The sequence below is a fragment of the Saccoglossus kowalevskii genome, chromosome 22 (genome assembly GCF_978046115.1).
Source record: "Saccoglossus kowalevskii chromosome 22, keSacKowa6.1, whole genome shotgun sequence".
Taxonomy (NCBI): domain Eukaryota; kingdom Metazoa; phylum Hemichordata; class Enteropneusta; family Harrimaniidae; genus Saccoglossus; species Saccoglossus kowalevskii.
This window is the reverse complement of record NC_140662.1, coordinates 10,668,055-10,690,231: the sequence shown is the minus strand read 5'-3', so window position 1 is coordinate 10,690,231 and position 22,177 is coordinate 10,668,055. Positions and strand designations below refer to the sequence as shown.

Sequence of the window (22,177 nt, the reverse complement as noted above, 5' to 3'; positions counted from 1 at the left end):
ATATCGTCATGTTCTCTTTTAGAAATCTATAAATGGCTTTTATGATCGAGGAGTAGGTAATATCTGTCACATTTGTACGATTGGACCACTTTAATTTTATAGTCAATATTTGCTTTTTCTCTAATTTAATAACAAAATGAAAAACAAATATTGCACTTCAAAACATTTGCATATATTTTTCATTATTACCAGTATGCAAATAATGTGTAGAGATGCGTATATAATTTTGGGTAATTTGTGTGTATTTTTTCACAACCTTGGTTTCTATCTTCAGAAATATACATCAGTAAGCAATCAGTAATGCTGTTGTCACATTACAGAGATATAGTTCTCACACAGTGTACGTTCTAATTTTATGTAAAAATATATTTTACACACACTGTTCAAGTTAGATTCAATCTTTATTGAACATGTTGTAGTGATTTGATTTCAGGGTTTTCTCTAAAATATTGATTAGAAAGTTAAACTGTAAAAAAATATGACGTCAAATTTTAGAAATATCAGTTTTTATGCTTAATTACTGGATTTTACATACTTACAGTTAAGCCATATTATAAATATGTGAACTGTTGGATTATGGGAATTCTGGTAGTGAATCCAATGTTTTGTAATTCTGTTGAGTTGGTAGTGTGTAAGATCCTTTGCATTGTTATGTGTATTGTTCAACATTTAAAAAAAAGTAGGTCTACCAGTCACTAATTAAAGTGGCAACAGATGTAGCTATTAATTTTTACCTTGCCCGTACCATCAAAGATGGAAGGGAAAGGTATATTAAGGGAAAAATGTTGTCCGGCGTTGTCGTCGTCGTTGTCGTCGTCGTTAATAATTGTTATTTTGTGCATGATAACTTTACTAATACTATTCCAAACTTCATCAAACTTGGTCACCTTGTTCATCAGTATAATGTCTTCCCTGAGTTTGAACAACAGATGTCCTGTATGAAAATATCATGCAAAAATTGAGAAAAACTGATAAAATATTTTGACTGTTTCTACTTGATTGATCACTGGTGATACACATCAAAGGTCACTGATCTCAGTGGAAATATGCATTGTTGTATGTGTTCAATGAAGCAAATGATTTATCTTGTAATAATATCCTTGGTAATGTATCTCAGAATCCCTTACTGGGTTTCAAAACCAACTCATGGAGAGATTGCACAGTCTGATACACATTTGCAAACCTACCAATAAATCTTTACAGAAAACAAGATGTCAGAAAATCAATATAAGCACTCCTATGAACTGGGTGCCAAACTTTGATCAAGATCTGAAGCTAATAGAAAATCTGTTTAGTTCAAAGTTATCAAATCAAAAACAATACATAAAAAATACATAAAAAGCAAAACATTTCATCCACATTTTAAAAAGAAAATTGTTCTAAAATATATGTATTCTGTATTTGACAAACAGTTCATTCGACAAATGAAAACTCACAGGAGTATGTTTCAGCTATTGGAACAGAATGATAGAGTTTTTATAATACTAGTTTAAAAACTCACTTCAAACAAAGATTGCAGTGTTTGAAGATGTAGATTCTCAGGAGGCAACAGTACTGTTGACTTCTCCCTCCACTGGACACCAACTAACTATTTAAGTTGATTTGCATACAAAGCAGAGCTTGCAACATGATAGCTATTCATAAAGGGTGTTTTTTTTTTTACTTTTCATATAATGCAGTAGTCACACAATGAGGCAGTTCATATTTGTCTCAGTGAATCATTAATTTTTGACAGACACCTGTACAAAATACTTGGGCAAAAGCCAGCTAAGATTTTCTGTTATCTTGCATGTTTTATGAATCTATTCACGTCTAAATGCAGCACTTTTTTTTTGCAATGAGGCATTTGTTTTTATACTAAAATATCTGAATTACTTTGAATAAAGCTGGAAATTATGTCCCTTAACATAATTAAACAAATAAGGCACAAGTGTTTTTGTAAGATATTTACATCTTTAAAGGACATTCGGTAGACTGATTCCCCACTGTTAGTTCAACCCCAAAACTTGTTTGTATTCAAAATTAATTATGACAATGTATATTTATATTGAAACAAACTATGTTAAAGGGAATTATATTATATAACAAAGGGCAAGGTCACCAGAGTTCAACTATGTTTATTTTTAGAATAAAAAATAATTCCTGTATCATTAGTGTCAATTTGTGTAATGGCCATCGCTGAAATGTGGGTACTGAAATATACGTCATAAAACCAATGTTTTACATTATAAACTCACTTGCAAGTAAAAAAAGATGGCGGCAGGCTTGTGACCAGATCTCCAGAGGGCGCCGTCTAAAGAAAGTTTTGTCATGCGAGTCTCAGGGATTATGGTACAAGATGACAACTTACTGTACAAGTGACAAAATGTCAAATACATTGCTGTCTTGAGAGGCTGACTACTTCCAACTGATTTTCCTTATCAAATTGTGACTGAAACAATATTTCGGCAAGACTTGGTCGTCTTTATGTGGGTATATTGTCGCTTTAACAGTTGAATTACCTGCTTGTCACTTTTAAAAACTTTCTCAATGGAGAAAAACATTGTGATATAAATTCAGACTGTTGACAGTCAGTCCCTCAGACCTGATTTGCTTATTTTTCATGGAAATTATATCAATTGCAAAAGAATTTGCAAGTAAAGGCCATATAAGGTCTGAGGAATTGCTCATCCTTGTAATTAAATATGTCATCTTTTCCTCACGATCAAATTTTTACTTCCTGTTGACCCAACACTGCAAGCTTTGTGATTGGTTTAACAACTTCACTGTGATTAATTCTCTGCAATCTTGTGTAATAGCAGAGAACTATAACAGCTCCCCATTGAATGCCGTAGGTTATTATAAATTCTGTGAAAAATAAACAAATTAGGTTAGGGACTGTCAACTAATTTAATTCCAAATTGTAGAATAGATGTACATAATTTAAACATTCTAATAAGCTTGTAGAATGCGTACCAATATTTGAGAGTTGGCCTGAAATTTCATAATCACTTTCAAGTTAAGAAGATAAGATGTTTTCATGAAGTTGATTTCTGCCTATTGGTGCTCCCTAGTGTGATGTAAATTGTTATTGAGCCTCCCTAGTGTAGTGTTATAGAGAATTTTCTTGGTTATTACCGGTAGTAGTTTTCTTGTGTCTTGAGGGAAGATATTAATGAGGTCAATTGAGAAATCAGTGCCGGTTTAAATAACAATCTTCAGGGTGTGTTGGGTAGCGATGTTTGCAGATGATCAACACAGTGAAAGAATAAAATACACGTTTTAACCTTTACACCACCAGTTTTTGCACAAATTCACAAAATAGCTTATAGTCTGCACTTTCCTTCAGAAGATTGGAACAATAATAACATTTTAAGTAAAAACTGAAAATTAACTAAAATTTTGTCTGTTGGCTCCAAAATTAGGGTTCATTTCCAGAAATATTGAAGAATGTAAGAAAAAAGTACAGAAAAAATTTGGGCGGGAAAGTCTGGTGGTGAAAAAATTAAACTAGCCTTGTTGAAACACAGTGAAAGAATAAAAATACAGGTTTTAACCTTTACACCACCAGTTCCCATTTTTCTGCACAAACTCACAAAATAGTTTATAGTCAGCACTTTCCTTCAGAAGATTGGAACAATAATAACATTTTAAGTAAAAACTGAAAATTAACTAAAATTTTGTCTGTTGGCTCCAAAATTAGGGTTCATTTCCAGAAATATTGAAGAATGTAAGAAAAAAGTACAGAAAAAATTTGGGCGGGAAAGTCTGGTGGTGAAATAATTAAACTAGCCTTGTTAATCATTAAGTATTCTCAACCATGCATGTTTCAGTGTTGTCTTATTGTGGTCATGAACTTATATCTGTACAGATGACTTGTAAATCAATTTGTTGCGATCTATCAAGTTGAATGAGTACCTTGAGTTCAATTAGTTAAAATGGCTTCTCTCTAGTGTTATCTGATGAAAGCTACCTATCATTGTCTGTAGTTTTATCCAAGTCATTACTGTCTCTTCAGGGATTACTATTAGAAACTTAAGATGGTTTCAACAAAAAAAATCTTCACTGAGAATTTGTTAATATAAAGAAATTCACATATTAGCATTATCTTTTAAAAAAAATGAGTGAAGTAAAAAAAGAATTGTCTGTTCTTCTATGGTCTTCCTTCCTGAGTTAATACAAGCACACTTGTCCAAGATGGCCCTTCTGATTGACTACCATGGTCACACAAATATTTGTTCATTTCTTTTTATTTGACAATCTAAGACAATGTTACAATCTGAGACATTTTACAAACAATCACCTGACTGTGATTTCCTTTTGGTTACTTTGTTTTCTTTCTTGTGTCATTGTTTCTTGTGTCATGACACTCTGCGAATGAGAGATGCTGCAGTTTGTCACGTTTACACATCCACAGCTTACATGCGTCTCATGTGGTTCAGATTTCTCATCTAAATATTGCAGTAATATATTCATTTTAATCGGATTTATTATTTCCCATAATTCCCTATAAATGTTCACAATGTTAGATAGTGGAATGGCCTTGGCAGCTCCCTGTCAGCGATAATAACCGCTGCGGATGTTTGACTGCCAAAGTACGTCATACAAAAAATGTACGCCAGCTCTCTTATCATGTAGTATGTACATGTTGTTTTATAGTTTATTACTGGTTCAAACTTAGACATGAACTTAACAATAACACCCGCGGGCTGTTTATAATTTATTGGTAGTCTTATTCATTGCAGTGATATCCCCCCCCCCCCAAGTCTTAGTCAGACATCAAATGATCGATCATGCACGCGTACTCCAGTACAGGATGTAAAAACAGCTTGTTGGTGGTTTTTACTGGAAGCGCTCTATTACGCAGGCATAGAGAGCGAAGCTATTCTGTTTGTGATAGCTTATTAAATACTATTATGAATATATTTGTTCTCGTTCGTTTTATTGTCAGTGGAATAATGTAAGCATGAATTTTTCTTCAGTCAAATATGAATATATTACAATATACTTGTTCATTATAAAGGTCTACTTGTATTGTCCCTGGGATATTGTAAACTGGATTGTATTGTATTGAGTGTACAGTAAAGGCAGAAGGAAGTTCGTTTTTGCTCGTTAATTACATCAAAATGTAGATTAACGGCGTTCAGGACCACACTGATGAGGAGTCATTATTTCTTCTGATTGTTATTCTGACACTAATTGAATCCACATCAGTATTCCCGGCAGTACATGATGTCGTTATTGATTTTTTTCCGTCTTTTATTTCGTTCACTTCTCTCGCAGTATGGTTAATCCAATATACGTCAGTGTGGACTCGTCAGTGTATAACTGACTTAGCAATGCTTTGATGTAGTAGTCTTGAAAGTCCTGACTGAGTTTGCATCAGTGTCAAAGTGTTAATTCCTCTTGGAATTGAGGTCGGCAGCTGTGCATCCTGCAAATTCAGAAGCTTACCAGAACTTCAGTATGGCTTCTCCTGGCAGTTGTTATCCAGGTTTAAAACTGTCTCTCTGTAGTACGATACCATGTATTGATTTATGGTTAAAAAATTTGGCTTCATTACTTTTTTTTAATATTTTTTCCCCTCATACATGAAATATTTGTAATCAAACCACATTTTGTGAGAAAATATATGGACTCCCCCCCAAAAAAAACTAAATAAAAAGTTAAAAATAAAATAAGCTACTGCACTTCGCAAGTGATGTCTTAGTAAATGAATTAAAATAGGAATCATGATGGTAACAACGTGTTTTTACTATCAGTACTATTAAAATCTGGATTACTGAATTCAAAATATAGTTTCTCTCTTTCCTCTCTATTATGACACAGGTAGTTAAGAAGTGGATCCCATCCTCTATATCCTCTATATTTCGTAGATTTTGTTGTTTTGACCAATTGGGTGTCATGACAAGATGTTAAAATAGTTCTTTGTTATATTTCATCCAATGTCTTACATCTATCTCTATTATTTATTTTAGTTCAAATTTTGAATATTTTTGTTGAAAAACATTGTTTTGTGAATGGATATTGAGATACATATAGGAGCGAAAAAAAATTATTTTCACTGGATTTTAATTGTTCACAGATTTTTTTACTCACCACCAGCAAAAATAATTCCCAATAAAAAAAATAGAATAATCTATACCGGATTGTACATGTAGCTGTAACCATGGAAACACTCGTGTATTCTCTCCTGTTGAGATTGCTGTCTCGTTCATCTACTTCAATGTTTTAAAATCGTATGTAATTTATAAATGGCGGCTCTGACCTTCTATGATCCTGTAATCCGGGAAATGTCATCACCTTAATTTACTTTCCACATAGTGGAAAGTTAATAGTTAACGAAATTCTCAGTGTCTTGAATACGAACATGTGCGTTTTTTAGAACATTTCAATTTTATAAATGCATCAAAATTAAGCATTTTTGCTATTTCAGATGGCAAATGCTTCAAATAACTATTTTATGATGTACCCAGAGTTTACTCTAGAAGATGACATGTGTTTAAGTTATCTACCTTTCCATACCATAACTTAAGTTTAGCCTCATGATTTCCGAAATTGTTTTTTTTAGTAGAACCTTCAATATTAATAATAAAAGGTTATTACGAGAACACCTCAAAGTATGCACAAAGTCAGTACAGCTTGAGTATTGACCCATGTACGTCTGAGTGCTTACTTTGAGGTATTCTCGTAATAACCTTATTATTATACATCTTTTCCTTCCAAGGATACATCATGGGAATGGCGAAATCCAAAATGTTCAGAACAGAATCAGCAATCTTCTTTGTGTGGAGTCCTGTCAAACCCTGGTCAGTGTATTCATGAGTTGTGAACATTGATCGGTGTATTCATGAGTTGTCCTGTCAAAGCCACGTTTGTTTTTATTACTAGAGGACGCTTACGCGTATAATCATTCCGTATTTGGAATTTGCATTTCCTAATATGGTAGTATGAAAATACCACAAAATTACGGCACGCTGTAACTTATGGCATTACGGTGACAGATGTATAATAATAAACAATATTATTTACTTTATTTGCATACAAATCAACTTTTTTCAGGTTGTATGATTTTGTGGTGTATCAAGTTTTGAATTGGTCGGTATAAATAAAGCAGTATGAGTAATGCTGGGGCTGAAGTTGTCGGTATTTTGTTCGTGCAGTGAAAATCAACGAATATTAAATTGACTTCACATAGGGGTAGTTTCTATGATCATTGAAGGAAATGATTATCCTGATAACACTGCTTATCAGTGTTACATTATCATTCAAACGCTTAATCTTCAAATAGTAAACTTTGCAGTGTGAAAATCCTTGCTCTTAGAAGTAAGTGCTTTTTTAATGAATCGCAATTTTATTAGTCAAGAAAATGAAAAATTATAATATCTAATGAGTCATGTTATGTGATAAAAACTTAACCATGTTTTTTTGGGGGGAAAAAATGATGTACAATCTCTGAGAAACAGTTCCTTACATGCGACCTCAATTGATTACCGGTAATTTGTTTTACTGGTTTTTTTACTGTCATTACTGGAGAGCTGAAATGTTTCCTTCTTGATAGTTTGCGGCTGAATTATGGCGAACTACGGATAAGTGTTTCGTTATTCGGGTAATTCTTATGTTTAAGCAGCATAAAATATTTTTCTCTCGCAATACACATGTATTTAATACATCATTCACATTCTACGTAAACATAATATCTTTTATTTGTGGCCCAAGACATTCGGTATCATTTTCCAGTGTTGTGTTATCTCAGCGTAATCAAAAAGATTGTGAGTGTGCATAAACATAAGATTGATAAAACTGATAATGGTATCCGTGACAACGCTGCTGTTATCATCCTTTGACGCATAGATTGCTCATTAGTTGGTGCATCTTGGAATCTCTTGTCTTGTTTGTCGGTGTATTTTCATGCCCCGATTACTCTGAATATTACTGTGTTTTTTTTATAGCTATGAAGTATAGCAATTTTGACGGGGTTGTTGAAATATTACTAGTCTGTGTAAAAAGGTAGAGTTGACTGGTAACACATTCTGACTTTTCAGAAAATTGGTTTCGTATTTGTTATGCTGATGTGTGTTTGTGTGAATATTTATAATTATAAATATGTGTGTACTATGCTTTGATCAAGAAATATTTCAATTAGGTTAAAAATTGGCAGATTTTCTTTATTCCCTCGAAAAAATAATCAGTAGATGTTTCAATGTGTTACGTTTTGATGTATTGCTCTCATTAGATTTTGGCACGATTTTTGTGATTTTCTTAAATTTGAATTTTAACAACAATATTGTTCACAGATTTAAATAAAAAATTCGAACTCCATTAACATTTCTGTAGATCAAGAATGCTTTGATTAAAACTGTTTTGTGAAAAGACGATTGATCACTGGAGAAAAGCCGAATTTAGGCCTAGAAAGTTTCTGGTCAATTTGTTATCTAAAACCAATGCAGTGTTTTAAAATTACCATACGGTAAAACATACTGTTGAAATTATGCCCTTCTATGGGAGATGTACTTCTAATAGAGCAAATACAGTACAATTATTGAAAACTGTTTTTCTGTAAATTCTGTGTAAAAAATGGTGTGACTTGCATGTTTTTAATTGCCTGATTTTTTTTTTTTTTCTCTTTTCCCTGGGCCATCTCACGACTCATTAAAAACTGATACTCGTTGTTAGATACAATGTCAAATGAGCTGGATAATTACATGTGCTGATTAATTAATCTTGGTAATTAATGCACTGTATGTGTCGTGTTCAATATTAGAATAATGTCCCGCATACAATTGATGTAAAATATACTGTTTATTATTTTACACAAAATTCAATATCTGTGGTTCTTCATAACTGTTATAAATATTGCTTTCGGTTCATGTATGTGCCAACTGTGACGCAAATCATAGTTGATATACCTCACTCAGTTTTACAAAGAAAAAAAAACCATTGGATTTTTACTTACAATATAAATGTCATTTGTCGTAAATTTTCTTTTCTCCTGTCAATTATTACCAAATTTCAGTAACTAGAAACCGAATTTGTTCTGAATACCTTAACATCGTCTTTCTTGATCTACCTTAATTTTTCTCGTTCATTGCGCCTGGTTAAATTGTCTGTTAAGGTGCCTTCTAAACCAATAAATCTAATTTTTATTCCATTTCCTTTGAAATCACTTTAGAAAAAAAAACGAACCCTTTAAAATCCTGCTCAAGTACTACAGAGCTTTTAAAACTTCACGTACATCAGAAAAATCAATTGATCCGTAACGAAAGATACTGCAGCGAACTAAATAAAAAAAAAATCGCAAATAAATGAGATTTCGTGCTCCGTCAGTTTACACTTGTGTGGAATGTTTTCTGCGTAGGTTTCTATAATGTTTCTAATCTCCTGTTGGATAAGATCACCGCATCATACTTATCGATACTTTCTCCAGCCAATAGGAATTAAGTACTGACTACCTCCGAGAGATAACGCTTCAGTATGTAATTGGGCATCGTATCAGCGTGACGAAGGAACTCTGTTTCATTATTGTCCAACAAGGATTTATTCTCTGAATGTTTAATGTGCATTGTGGAAGTAGAATTGAGGGGGTGTGACCGCAACTCAGTTCACTCTCTCTACGTGTAAATGTTGCAGTGGATCTTGGAGCTGCCAAGCAATCTAGACATGGATTCAGTTTTGGCGATAGGTAGGAATATGATTTGTTGTCGTATTTCAAGCGAATGTTAAAATGTGGTTTACTCCCGTATCTTGCACATCTCTCCTAAAATTGTAATCTAATGGAGTATAAATTAAACAAATTATCATTTAACAGCGTAAACTAATTATTACAATTTTGATGACATTATATGAGAATTTTCTTACACACAAAAATTAAAGCTGTATTCTGTCTGAAATAATACTGTCTAATAATGGAAAGTGCAAAATACAGTGGCAACATTGGTACATTCTCCGTTATTTAGTGATCAATGAGCTACAATCTGTTTTTTTTTTTTTTTGTAATAACGTGTTGTATTTTCTGTAATGACTCCTAATTATGGATTTGATTGCTCATTGTTCTCTGTACTATATGAACTGTGAATTCTGTATGTGCTGATAACTTTCATGTTTGTGGCAGTTATGGTGTGTCAGTGTGTGGCAGATTTTGGCTGGCAGTGTATGATACTTGCTGGATCTCGTGCAGGCGGGAAATGGCATCTAGTGATGAGAAGTTCTCTGACTCTATTTCCTTGGCATGATGGAGGACATTGCACGGCATGACAATAGGATATTCTTATTGTAAATTAATGATCTATTGTTTCAAAATTAAAATCATAATTTAATAAATGTCTTGTTGTGTTTAATGATGTTCCACAGCACATGCCTGTGCAGCCCCCCCCCCCCCCCTTTCTGTTGGCTATTCGTGGCGGCTTTCCAATTGTTGAATGCTTGTTGTTGTTTTTTTGTATCTTTTATTTGTTTTTATGAATAAAAACCTCATAATTGTTCAACTTCCATGAAATCAAATGAAAACAAAAATATTAATATTTTTTTTTTATATTTAAATAATATTTTCAGTTTGTTTTAATAATAAAAACATACAACACACAACATATTACATTAGATAGTGGTATATGGAGAGAAAAGGAAAAGAAAAACAAAGAAGAAGAAGAATGCCAAACAGCAGAATACCTTCTGTAAAGTGCTTTTAATTTAGTTGGATTTTGCAGTAGATCTAAAAATACCTGAGCTATGAATTCACAGGATATGAATGTAGTCAATGATATATATTTGTCCTTGTTAGTGCAAGATACCAGTAATTCATCAACCCAAGTTATTTTAAAATCATGATGTAGAGTTGAGGTAATTGATATCTATTGTTGTTCTGGGACTAGTTATACAGATCCAGTATTCTCTGAACTTTCACTGATGTATTCATGACTAGTGAACATTGATCAGTGTATTCATGAGTTGTGAACATTGATCAGTGTATTCATGAGTTGTGAACATTGATCAGTGTATTCATGAGTTGTGAACATTGATCAGTGTATTCATGAATTGTTAACATTGATCAGTGTATTTATGAGTTGTGAACATTGATCAGTGTATTCATGAGTTGTGAACATTGATCAGTGTATTCATGAGTTGTGAACATTGATCAGTGTATTCATGAGTTGTGAACATTGATCAGTGTATTCATGAGTTGTGAACATTGATCAGTGTATTCATGAGTTGTGAACATTGATCAGTGTATTCATGAGTTGTGAACATTGATCAGTGTATTCATGAATTGTTAACATTGATCAGTGTATTTATGAGTTGTGAACATTGATCAGTGTATTTATGAGTTGTGAACATTGTTCAGTGTATTTATGAGTTGTGAACATTGATCAGTGTATTCATGAGTTGTGAACATTGATCAGTGTATTCATGAGTTGTAAACATTGATCAGTGTATTTATGAGTTGTGAACATTGATCAGTGTATTCATGAATTGTGAACATTGATCAGTGTATTTATGAGTTGTGAACATTGATCAGTGTATTCATGAGTTGTGAACATTGATCAGTGTATTTATGAGTTGTGAACATTGATCAGTGTATTCATGAATTGTGAACATTGATCAGTGTATTTATGAGTTGTGAACATTGATCAGTGTATTCATGAGTTGTGAACATTGATCAGTGTATTTATGAGTTGTGAACATTGATCAGTGTATTCATGAGTTGTGAACATTGATCAGTGTATTCATGAGTTGTGAACATTGATCAGTGTATTCATGAGTTGTGAACATTGATCAGTGTATTCATGAGTTGTGAACATTGATCAGTGTATTCATGAATTGTTAACATTGATCAGTGTATTCATGAGTTGTGAACATTGATCAGTGTATTTATGAGTTGTGAACATTGATCAGTGTATTCATGAGTTGTGAACATTGATCAGTGTATTCATGAATTGTTAACATTGATCAGTGTATTCATGAGTTGTGAACATTGATCAGTGTATTTATGAGTTGTTAACATTGATCAGTGTATTTATGAGTTGTGAACATTGATCAGTGTATTTATGAGTTGTGAACATTGATTGGTGTATTCATGAGTTGTGAACATTTATCAGTGTATTTATGAGTTGTGAACATTGATCAGTGTATTTATGAGTTGTGAACATTGATCAGTGTATTTATGAGTTGTGAACATTGATCAGTGTATTTATGAGTTGTGAACATTGATCAGTGTATTTATGAGTTGTGAACATTTATCAGTGTATTTATGAGTTGTGAACATTGATCAGTGTATTTATGAGTTGTGAACATTGATCAGTGTATTTATGAGTTGTGAACATTGATCAGTGTATTCATGGGTTGTGGACATTTATCAGTGTATTCATGAGTTGTGAACATTGATCAGTGTATTCACGAGTTGTGAACATTGATCAGTGTATTCACGACTTGTGAACATTGATCAGTGTATTCATGAGTTGTGAACATTGATCAGTGTATTCATGAGTTGTGAACATTGATCAGTGTATTCATGAGTTGTGAACATTGATCAGTGTATTCATGAGTTGTTAACATTGATCAGTGTATTTATGAGTTGTTAACATTGATCAGTGTATTCATGAGTTGTGAACATTGATCAGTGTATTCATGAGTTGTGAACATTGATCAGTGTATTTATGAGTTGTGAACATTGATCAGTGTATTCATGAGTTGTGAACATTGATCAGTGTATTTATGAGTTGTGAACATTAATCAGTGTATTTATGAGTTGTAGACATTGATCAGTGTATTTATGAGTTGTGAACATTGATCAGTGTATTTATGAGTTGTGAACATTGATCAGTGTATTTATGAGTTGTGAACATTGATCAGTGTATTCATGAGTTGTGAACATTGATCAGTGTATTCATGAGTTGTGAACATTGATCAGTGTATTCATGAGTTGTGAACATTGATCAGTGTACTTATGAGTTGTGAACATTGATCAGTGTATTCATGAGTTGTAAACATTGATCAGTGTATTCATGAGTTGTCCTTATGGTGCATGTTCAAGACACACTTACAAATAATGCATTGCTAATAAGATTTATCATCCATTCTAGGCATTTGTCATGTAGGTCACAGACCCATGATTCTTGGAACTACTAGTAGTCATAGAGATCACAGACCATGATTCTAGGCATTTGTCATAAAGATCACAAATCCTTGATTCTAGGTATTTGTCATGCAGACCTTGATTCTAGGAATTTGTCATAAAGGTCACAAATCTATGACTCTAGGTGTTTGTCATAAAGATCACAAACCTTGATTCTAGGCATTTGTCATAAAGATCACAAATCTATGATTCTAGGCATTTGTCACAAAGAACCATTTCATGTTGTACTGGTAGTATTCATTGCATGTAAATTGAATATAAATTTTCATGTGTGTATCAGAAACCACTCAGTTTATATTTGTTGTCCTCATCAATTGTTTCCTGTGTGCCACTATTTTGCATGGCTTATAAAATAAACCATTCATTTTAGGCATTTGGCATGCAGATCACATACCTTGATTCTTGGAATTTGCCATATATAGGTCATGGACCTTGATTCTAGGCAGTTGTCTGACAGGTCACAGACCTTAGAATATGCATCTATAGAATCTCGGTTTTCAAATCATTTTAGCTCTGAAACTGTAATGTAGAGAAATTATACAGGTAGTATTTATTGCGTGTAAACGTAAATTGTTTTTCCATTATTGATACCCGAATTAACGGTCGTCATACCACTTCGTGTACTCCATCTTTGCCAGCAAAGCATAAACTATGCTATTCGGTTTTTGTCTCAATTTCCTTCAAATGAAATGACAACCCATTGTTGCATCCCTGTACCTGGAGTCAGTGCAAATTGTGTTACTATGGAAACGACATGTATGTTGTGTATCAGTGTCTGAGATGCTCTACTACATCAGCCATTCAGTTTGTTTTTGAGAAGTATATATGAGAATAGAAATTATCCCTTGCTAATAACAAAATAACTATGTACCTTATTCTGAGACGCATATTCCAAATATCGAGTTACCGTCCAATTGTGCTGGAGGTTTTGTGTATTACTTTACGTGTAACTCGTGATTGCAGTGATTTTTATTAATCTTGAAAATCACAAAGTCTCCTGGTGTCATGGAGGATTAATAACAGCATTGTTTAAGGTCAGACCATGTGCATGTACCAATCATGTAGCTGAAATTACATTGTAAACCGTTTTTTTGCGAGTCAGTAAAAATTTTTAGTTGGGAAATTTTTTTCTGAGGTCGCATGACAGAGTGTTTAATAGTGACTTTCACAAATGCCATGATGTTATCAAATCGCAAAAAACTCCTAGCAGCAAAAAGCATATGGTTTACAGTCCACTGGCCTTGTTAAATTTAATGAATTCAGTGATCATGTCTCGCAATTTTGTTCATAAAATTTCCAAATATTGGTAACAAATATTTTGTGACCAAATCTTAGCTTTGCAAGGCTAAGATGGAACATAAAGTTGATTTTTCAGGGTTTCAGATTGGTGATTATAAAACTCGCATGCGTGCTGATTTGATTGAACTGTTCGTATCCTTCTCACGTGAGGAAATCTCAGTGTATTGTCCCTGACCACAAAAAGATGCATAATTCTCTCTGAATGACAGGATTAGTGTACCATGTGGAGAGATGAAAGAGATGACACACAATTGATACACCATTACATGTAGATTGTAGAAATTTGCATACCATGTACTGTATTGTCTATATTAAAAGCTTACAAACCTTAATGCAAATACGTGTACTTTAATATTCAACGTTTATTTCTCAGTCTAAGTCTAAGTTATAGTGCCCTCTTGTGGTAGTATAGTGTCCTCATGTGGTTATACATGTAGCACAGTTGTGAGTCAATATTCCTATTTCCAAATATCTGCGGGAGTGGACATCCAGGCATTTTCACCGCCTGGGAACCATCACAGTGAAAACAAAAACTGAAAACTCCCAGAAAAAGGTATTTTGGGATGTTTGTTGAAACTCCCCTGAACAGTGTAACAAGATTACCCCTATATGTGCTACATGTATACATTCGGATGCACTGGATTACTTCAAAGTTTATTTTGTGCTGTTTTCTCAACTTCAGCCTTTTTCACCGGCTCTTTGGCCGATGTTTCACAGCAGATCGCACAGAGCCCATAAGAATACATGTTACAGTGGTGCGTGTCTTAGCAACATGGATTGTTCTGTGACGTAGCTCCGCCCGAGGATACAAATGTTTTTGATCAGAAGACATTTTATCCTGAATTGTCCTTTTTAGCTCTGCTGTCAACTTAGTCGAGCGGAGCTTATCACATGAGTGATTGTCCGTCGTCTGCGTCCGTGTCAACTTTTTACTTTTTCGACTTCTTCTTGAAAACTACAAGCCTGAATGCTTTGATACTTGGTGTGTATGTATCTTGGGTAGACCTCTCTTAGATTTGTTCATTTCATGATGATATCTTGAATTCTCTAATTTTGGTGAATATCTTTGTCATTTTTGGTAAAAGTTATATTTTCGACTTCTTGTTAAAAATTGCAAGTCTGATTGCTTTGATATTACATATATAAATACTGCATGTGGTTCTCTCTCAGATTTGTTCATTTCATGATGATATCTTTAATTCTCTAATTTTGGTGACTATTTTTAGCTCCGCTGTCGACTTTGTCGAACGGAGCTTATCATATGAGTGATTGTCCGGCGTCTGTGTCAATGTTTTACTTTTTTGACTTCTTCTTGAAAACTATAAGCCTGAATGCTTTGATACTTGGTGTATATGTACCTTGGGTAGGCCTCTCTTAGATTTGTTCATTTTGTAATGATATCTTCAATTCTCTAATTTTGGTGAAGATTTTTGTCATTTTTGGTAAAAAGTGATATTTTCGACTTCTTGTTAAAAACCCCAAGTCCAATTGCTTTGATGTTACATATATAGGTACTACATGTGGACCTCTCTCAGATTTGTTCATTTTGTAATGATATCTTCAATTCTCTAATTTTGGTGGATATGTTTGTCATTTTTGGTAAAAAGTGATATTTTAGACTTCTTGTTAAAAACTGCAAGTCTGATTGCTTTGATATTACATATATAGGTACTACATGTGGACCTCTCTCAGATTTGTTCATTTTGTAATGATATCTTCAATTCTCTAATTTTGGTGGATATGTTTGTCATTTTTGGTAAAAAGTGATATTTTAGACTTCTTGTTAAAAACTGCAAGTCTGATTGCTTTGATATTACATAAATAGGTACTACATGTGGACCTCTCTCAGATTTGTTCATTTCGTGATGATATCTTCAATTCTCCAATTTTGATGAATATTTTTTGTCATTTTTGGTAAAAAGTGATATTTTCGACTTATTGTTAAAAAATGCAAGTCTGATTGCTTTGATATATTTCATATCTAGGTACTACATGTGGACTGCTCTCAGATTTGTTCATTTGTTAATGATATCTCTAACTTTGTTAAAACTGTTGGTAAAAAGTGATATTTTTGAATTCTTGTTGAAAACACCAAGTCCAATTGCTTTTGAATTAAATACAATTCTTTGTACTATACATATTGTTCATATGTATATGCAAAAAACGATTTACTGTATAACATGCATGTCCACACTTGTATGTTACAATCATGATATATGGATTTCAATTATACAAATGTAGATACCGGGGGTAATTAATTATTTAGTACATGTTATGTTTGGGTGCATATGATATGTACATTGTTGATGATGTGTGTAAACTATATCTACAGACATGTGCTGTTACTCGTAGTAGACCGGACAATACAGGGTACGTACAATTTATTAAACTGCAGATACTCTAAAAAGACCTAATTCAACATCTAATTGATTTTGATCAAAATTGATAATTATAAATGCTGTAGCTTTTTTCCCTCCAATATTTCAGCACAACATTTTTTGATATTTTATGTAATTTTCTTCAATATTAATTTTTAATCAATTGGCAACAGGTCTATATAAGTGTATGTGGATTTATTTTGTGAAACTCTGTGACTAAAGTTTACTTCAAATTCACTGCTGCTTGTGCTTTATTTTAGTGCATATTTTTGTATAATTTATTGTTATTTTTTCCGGATATGCTAGACGAACATGTTAACTACAGTACCGTCACTCAAGAAGTTTATTTATGTTGAACTATTATCTATTAATCTTTTTTTGTTGAGAAAAGTAAAAAAATATGTGTAAAATGTCATGGCTGCTTTGAAAAGAAATTTCATTATTAAAAACCTGTTGAAAGTAATCCTAATTGGATTCCCATTGTAGTTACTTGTATGAATTTCATTTTTTCTAAGAACCAAACAAAAATTGTGTGATATTAAGATACTGTAGGAAACAATGGTAGATTTTTTTAAAAAGACAAGTTTATTTTTGTACAACATTCTTTAATATTTCAAATTTGCATTTTTTCGTGACATGAATGTCTTACATTTGTATATGTAAAATTAAAAAAATAGTAATATTTTTAACTTTGAGTAATTGTATCCTGTATAAATATAACCAGCTATTGACAATCTTTGTGAATCGTGATGAACTAGATGTAATGATGAAACAGTTAAAATACACTTAATAATTGATTAACTGTATTAACTGACCAGTTCCTTTGTGAATCATGATGAACTAGATGTAATGATGAAACAGTTAAAATACACTTAATAATTGATTAACTGTATTAACTGACCAGTTCCTTTGTGAATCATGATGAACTAGATGTAATGATGAAACAGTTAAAATACACTTAATAATTGATTAACTGTATTAACTGACCAGTTCCTTTGTGAATCATGATGAACTAGATGTAATGATGAAGCAGTTAAAATACACTTAATAATTGATTAACTGTATTAACTGACCAGTTCCTTTGTGAATCGTGATAAACTATATGAAATGATGAAGCAGTTAAAATACACTTAATAATTGATCAACTGTATTAACTGACCAGTTCCTTTGTGAATCGTGATAAACTATATGAAATGATGAAGCAGTTAAAATATACTTAATAATTGATCAACTGTATTAACTGACCAGTTCCTTTGTGAATCATGATAAACTATAGGAAATGATGAAGCAGTTAAAATACACTTAATAATTGATTAACTGTATTAACTGACCAGTTCCTTTGTGAATCATGATAAACTATAGGAAATGATGAAACAGTTAAAATACACTTAATAATTGATTAACTGTATTAACTGACCAGTTCCTTTGTGAATCATGATAAACTATAGGAAATGATGAAACAGTAAAATACACTTAATAATTGATTAACTGTATTAACTGACCAGTTCTTTTGTGAATCGTGATAAACTTCGGTATATGAAATGATAAAAAACAGTTAAAATACACTGAATAATTGATAAACTGTATTAACTGACCAGTTCCTTTGTGAACCATGATAAACTACGGTATATGAAACGATGAAACAGTTAAAATACACTGAATAATTGATAAATTGTACTAACTGACCAGTTCCTTTGTGAATTGTGATAAACTACAGTATGTGAAACGATGAAACAGTTAAAATACACTGAATAAATGATAAACTGAATTAACTGACCAGTTCCTTTGTGAGTTGTGATAAACTATATGAAATGATGAAACAGTTAAAATACACTTAATAATTGATAAACTGTATTAACTCACCAGTTCCTTATTGTGCATGATGTTTCCAGACAAATGCTTGATAAATCGAATCGTGACAGCGTACTTTATGTCACTACTAATTTGTATCAATCTTGTCTATACTTAGTGTGTCTGATTTGTACATGACATGTATTTCGAGGACAGTCATCTATACCACTAAGTAGGTTTTTATTACTTGTGACATTTGAATAATTCAATTGATTCGACGAACTCATTTCGTAATTTAACGTAATAATCATATTGTGCTCTTTAGAGTTGAAAATTACAATTTTATCACGCTCAATTTCACGGCAGATTTCGCTGGCTCGCTAACCAACTTTTAATTATCGAAGCATTCGTTAGTCAATCATAATTGCATAATTAGCATATTATTTGCATATCTATAATATCTGGAGGTCATGCCCCAAAATGTGATTGTCGTTTTCAAAATTACCACATATATGTTGGATGTCATACAGCTAAAATTTGACGTTTGTTGTTGTGGAATTACAAAAGTTTATATAATTACGTATTTCAGCCCACTTCTTGCCAATTGAAACAGGCCGTCGCAGGAGAATAAATAAAATTGACAGGGTATTAACAAGTGTGACTCTAATGACGTGGGTAATGAAAAACATTACTTTTTTCACTGTAAACATAACAGTTTTTCAGAACACAAGAAAAAATTCCTCTATGCACTATTTCTATACTCGTCTGATTACCAAATCTTGCCAACTAAAGAATTGTTTATCAAGATTTTTTCAAGTGTCGACAAATATGTTTATAGTATTTTAGCTAATTTTGTATTTTAGATTCTATAATTATTGGTTGTGTTACTTTATGTTTCTTATATTGGATTCTACTCAAGCATTGTTTTTGTGTATGTTCCAAATAAAATATCCTATCCTATCCTATCCTATCCTATCCTATCCTATCCTATCCTATCTTATACCGATATTCAATATAGTTTTTTCAGAGTTGTATTTTCTAATTTGTTTTTTAATAATGTGTGTTTCATGAGCTGTCAATGATCCTGTTTCGCATAAAGTAAATTATAAGTTTTTGAAAAAAAAAAAAAAAAATATTCACTTTATAAATTTTGAGCAAGTGTCTGACGTAATAAGTTCAGAAACATTGACTAACTTGCATGCTAAGTGCAAGCAATTCAGTGGAATACCGTAGTACAAATACTAAAAATAAAAACACACAAAATGAACATTTTGACCGATTGCAGAATCTAACTTTACGTGTCCTTCATGCTATGAAAAAGATAGTATGCTGACGTATACTTACTGATCTTTTAGATATAATTCAGTGCATATCAGCATGATTAATACCCAGTTAATAATCAATGCATCTACAGTATCCAGAATATTCGACGAAGGCTATTCCTCAGTCAGAGCTCGGACTTTAAGTTCAGAGGGTATCTGTTTTTAAGATTGTAATTGATAAATTTCCTTTAAACGTATATCATAATGAAAAACTCCAAGGTCAACTTGACTTTGATGCCTATTGTGAAGTTCAAGCCCTACAAGCTACTTATCTTCCTGATAATTATAATTCCACTGAAATTTGTCTGCATTCTTACTTCACTGGGTGAGTGGCTTATTCCTGTACATGGACTTTCAATGTGACCTCTTGGTGAACTCAAGGTGGCTTGACTTGACATGCATACACAGAGTTACACTAAAACACTGATTCCTGAGTTCTCAGTGATCAGATCAATGGTGGCTTCCCTTGTATAAATTTCATGATGAATCAGTTTTGAAATTCTAACGTAATTTCCAACCGTATTCAGATTTACAGGTGCATAGTTGACAGATTTACAAGTTTCAAATATAAATTTATTGCTTTATATTTAACCCTGGCACATGCAGTTCAATCGTTGCATATAAATAATGACTTGTTATTGAAGTGATTGTTCCTGTTTTTGAGAAGAATAAATTCATTTTTATTGCGGCTAGCAGTTCAAAGTGTCAAAAGTAACCTGTGTCCATTTCAGTGCAGCTCGTTAACACTGCCCCAATGGGAGTGTCTTTTTATAGCTGCCTCTTATGATTGGTTGAAAGAGCTCATCTGCATGATACTGGACTGCTCTACTATTATGCAAATGGGGTGAGTTATAAAGCATTGCTGTTTTACAATTCACTGTGGCAACATCGAGGTCTGTCCCTCTCTCACACACACTGTGAATGCCACGTGCCGGCCTACCAGCCTTTAATGGCCACACTGCTCTGAATTTAATCTGATCAAACTAGTAATCGTATGTGGATACACTCTAAAATGCACACACGCTATCATGTGCTCCCCAACTCAATGACTGGTATTCTAATATGTGCAGCGTGCGTCTGGGTTGGCATTCCATCTACCCTCTGAGTTCGTGTGTAATTTGAAACAACTGGAGTATGTGGAAGGTCAGTATGTCTTATAATATAAGTTATATATGTATACCCCTGTTCTGAGTTGCTTTTTACATGTGCTCAGTTGATAGCATGCTTTTTATGATTTTACTGGCCTTATTTTTGGACAGTGTAGAAATCTTACTTGTCATACATTTACATGTATTCCATTTCCCTCGTTAATTACATTGAGCTAGATCCAAGCAGATCATGTTAGCTCTGTATAGGGCATATATTCAGGTCACCTGATTCATCCCCTGTGTGTGTATAATATTTTGACCTTGTATATTGTATACCAGTACTTTCATGTTGTATTCATATCTTTGGGATTCAAGGCTTGCTTTATTACCGGTAATCTATGACAACTCTCTGTGTTCTCACCGTGCTGTGTGTACATGTATCAACATATGCCTTGGGTTACGTCAGCTTTTCAGTTGAGATACTTTCATATTATTACAATATTTGATTATTATAATGGAGTGATAGTTTTGAAATAATAAGTGGATGTGATATTTTAGTAATTATTTTTGAGTAAATTAAGCTTCCTATCCATGCATATACTAAGCATAAATGCAGAAAGTTTGTCCATATGGATTCCTGCAGTCAGTTTTGTTTCATGTTCCATTAAACATGTATATCAACTATATATTGAATTTCTCCCATCACCAAGATTCATACAGTAAAATAATTAGACATACATTTTTTTTTTATAATTTCGCAATTGCCCGTGTTGTTGAGAAATTATTAAAAATGTTAAAGGTCCAAAAGTCATATATGCACAGTATGTGTCAAATTTGTGTGTCAACAAACTACTGTAAATTACTTTATTTTAGCTGGAATTAATTTTCACTGAAAAGGCTTTTTGCATGTTTTGTATGGAATTTATTTTCACTGATTTTTGACAAGTTGAATGTGAAATATAGGGAAAAGGTTATATTCGCAGGATTTTATTTTCACTTGATCATCCCTACAGCGAAAATAGCGAAAATAAAGTATTTTACAGTATGTATTTTACTTATGTTGCATGGGACCCATAGCTAACACAGCATTGCGAAGGCTTTGATGCTTCAAGTCGTACATGTGAAGGCAAGAACACGCCAAGTGAAACAGTAAGAAGTATGGTTGTTCAACGGCTTGTCAGATTTTATAAA

The 22,177-nt window shown here is 32.8% G+C and overlaps 1 protein-coding gene across 4 annotated transcripts in view; it reads left to right on the top strand.

Annotated features, from left to right (window-relative positions):
- Positions 1-22,177, top strand: part of LOC102802206 (N-acetylglutamate synthase, mitochondrial-like) — a 62,919-nt gene that overhangs the window by 15,712 nt on the left and 25,030 nt on the right. The window contains exon 1 of one of the 4 annotated variants that reach the window (XM_085496156.1): positions 9,571-9,661. The exons of 2 other annotated variants lie outside the window; for them this stretch is intronic. The gene's annotated coding sequence lies outside the window, so the exon portion shown is untranslated. Of the gene's footprint in view, positions 1-9,570; positions 9,662-20,763; positions 21,042-22,177 lie in introns of those variants that run through there. One more of the 4 variants, XM_085496155.1, reaches the window with a different exon arrangement.